This window comes from Athene cunicularia (genome assembly GCF_003259725.1).
Source record: "Athene cunicularia isolate RWA chromosome 1 unlocalized genomic scaffold, athCun1 chr1_part2, whole genome shotgun sequence".
Taxonomy (NCBI): Eukaryota; Metazoa; Chordata; class Aves; order Strigiformes; family Strigidae; genus Athene; species Athene cunicularia.
This window is the reverse complement of record NW_020799092.1, coordinates 76,455,744-76,459,102: the sequence shown is the minus strand read 5'-3', so window position 1 is coordinate 76,459,102 and position 3,359 is coordinate 76,455,744.

Sequence of the window (3,359 nt, the reverse complement as noted above, 5' to 3'; positions counted from 1 at the left end):
ATGTGTATAAGAGACAGCCTCACAGCGGCGGGGGGGGAAGGGGGCAAGGGGGCTCTGGATGGCGCTTTCTTTGGTGGCCCCAGCGCATGATTCGCCTTGTCGCCCCGCGTGACGCCACTATCGTGACGTGTCTGCGGCCGTGAGGTGTCACGTCGCGTCCCGCTGGTCGTCATGGCAAGGGCGGCCTTTCTGAGGGGACCGCGCTGCGCCTCTACCGCACGGGTGGGCACCCGGCTCGGCGGTGCTTCATCTGTCCAGATATCACCGTGATAAAATACCAGGAATAACAGTGGCATACTACTAAGTGATGACGTAATCTGATGATTCAGTGGATGTCGTCTGTTGTGTTTTGTAGTCTAAATCTGGTATCTCCACTTAGTCCTCCTGCCGGTGTACCTGTCTGGACATCCCTTGGCATTTTACAGTGATAAATTTAGCTGCATAAAACTTTGCAATTTATTTGAAACGCTCACGATCTGCACGTTTGGGCATGGTGTCGGGTGTTGGGCAACTCTAAAGTTGCCCAAGCTGGAATATTTCAGAGTGAGAATCTGGTATTTTTAGAATCCAGATTCTTAAGCAGTGAGGTTTCTGACAGAAGCTTTTTCATAGGTATGGGGAAGTGTTTACACCCCTCTAGATTTAGAAGGAGCACACATGAATGTTGGCCATGACAGCAGGCGCAAGCCTGGATGTGCATAATGTGATTATTCAACTGTTAAAGCCACTTTTTATTCAGAGGCGTCAGCCCAAATATAAGACTGTGTTTACTGATGCAGAGTTTTAGGTGTACTCTGCCAACTGGTACAGGACTAGACAGGTTTTGTTTTTTTTTTTTTCCAGGAAAGAGCTCTCCTCCCTGTTGTTTAACTTCATTGCTCATTTTGCAGACACATCTAAAAATCTCTTTCTGGAAAAGTTTGAAAGGATGAAGTCATGGTTATTATTATATAGATAATTCAACTGACCCTTCTAGACAAAGATTCCATTTACTTGCCAAAATATCTCGACTTCTCAGGTTGATTAAACTGATTCACTAGAGTGGAGAAGATCCATGTGCTAAACAGAGAAGAAAGGGTTTAATGGGGAGGTGTTCTGCTGATCCAGGATGCCAATTAAGTTCAGACACCAGACTGAAAAGTAGTAGGCTGATTTTACTGTTAATAATCAAAGGATATAACTAAGTACTACAGAAAATAAGCAGTAATACAGAATACTACACTTGCTTATTACTATGTACAGTTAAGCAAGGCAATGCACCTAATCATTACCACACGATGGGGAGAATAGCAATTAAGAAAGATCCATCACCACTTGCATATGTTACCATCATCCAGATCCACAGTCACTGGGGAGCCCCAGTTACAGTGAGGATTTGGAGGCCTTTCCCTGCAAGTGGGAAGTCCTATGCAATGCATCCAAAGTCGCTGTGAGCGGGTCTGGCCTTATATACCAAAAATTAGCAAGCCAGAATAACTTGCACCTTTGTTTTGAGCAGAAACATCTGGTTTCATCCTCCTGTTGGATTCCACCCAAAGCCTGGCTGGGGCTTGGGGGAGAACCAAGGGAGTTTCTAACAAGGTCAAACACTTGGGTTCTCAGCCTTGAACAAGGCTAAACAAGGAAAGTTGGATGTGTTCTCACAGCATTTCATCCTCACTACTGATTATATTCTGTCTAAGCTACATCTTTCACTAGTGAGCATACATACTTTGTTAATGATCAGATACTAATAAGTAATGCTAATGGTAATACAGATTTTACTAATTTAAAGATACTAATAGTGGATAACGTTTAGTAGTGAGGTTCATCAAAAGGACAACTTTTTTCGGGTCCTCTTATTCAGGCCATAGCACTACAGGAGGGTAATTCTGTGTTAGTATTGGCACTCTATTTTTCAAAGGCACCAATCCTGTAGACTGTCAATGGATGACTCTGAATTGTTCTTTTTGGGGTCTGGTTTGAAAAGGCAGACTCAGCATTATGTTAGGCTTAAGTATCGGTTTCAGTGGCATTATGTCAAGAAATGTTGCCTTATTTTCTTTTGAAGCATGATAATGCTGCCTTTTCTAACATGAATAAAACTATCACTACAATTTTGAAAGGAAACAAAATCTCCTTCTGTATTTATACCACATTCCCACACAGCTACAACTATGTTGGAACTGTCTTTTGTAAAGACCATGCAAGTAAATCTCGTTTTACCTTTGATAGCTCAGAAAGCTTTATAAAGTACATGCTTCGTTTATATGTCTACATACTGATCAAGTTTTCCTACTAAGTTACCAAAAAGAAAATCAAGTAGATCTCATTTCCTGAGTCTCCAATATAAAGCATGTGTTTCATTTTTTTAATTCCTGAGGCTGTTCTTCCCAACTTTTTCAATATGTTTCCTCAATTACTGGCATCAAACATGCACACAGTATTCAGAGAGGAATTACAGTTGTGCCAAATACTAGCCTAATGTAGAAATTGTAGGTGTTCTCAGGATTTCCTTGTAGCCAAACCCAGAAAATTCTCTTTTTTTTGCCAAGTGAGCTGATATTCACATAACTTTTTTAGACCCATCTGTTTTATTCCCATGATTTTTGGAGATTATATATAGTCACTGTTTCCTAGAAAGGAGCTACATTTTAGTGCCTACACTCTTTCAAGGTGTACAAGCTTGCATCTCATCCTGGTGACATAAATCACATTTGCTTATGTCCAGTCCATCTTGGCACTCAGATCCAAGATAACCTCTCTTTACCACATACCTCCAGCTGACAGACTTTGTCAGGACTTAGTCTGTGGGCAGTTTTCTTGGGTTGATATAACTACTGAAGTGGCAAGGACTACATTCCCTTTAGAAATACTCCCAGCTGATAATGATTTTCTATTTAAAATATGGCAAGTTTAGATCTGCTAGGTAGTCAGCCGCATACTATTTAGTATATACAACCTCGATTTTGAAGCATATCTAGTTTTATTAGCCAGAACCTCAGGTCGTACTGAATCAGCCTCACACAGGACTCTTCCCTAAGGTAGGATCTCTGTGCCAGAAGAGTCAGATCAGAAGAGTCCCCTTGCAGAGCCAGAGCATATGCCCGTAGCAGCAGTGTTTCTGCTGGCACAGGTACCAGTTTCTCACATTCAGACATGAACCAAAGTCAACAAAACCTTTTATTGACCTAGATATAGTTACAGCAAAGCTTTTGCCACATGTAATCATGTCCTACACAAGACACTGGCAAAAGTCTGCAAAGGACTTCAAATCATTATTAACTGAATTTTGAATCAGAAAAAAAACCAACAAGTTGAGTTGAGATGTATCTTCCATAAAGCCACGCTTATGCCTGATTAAACCAGTAAGTGAACCT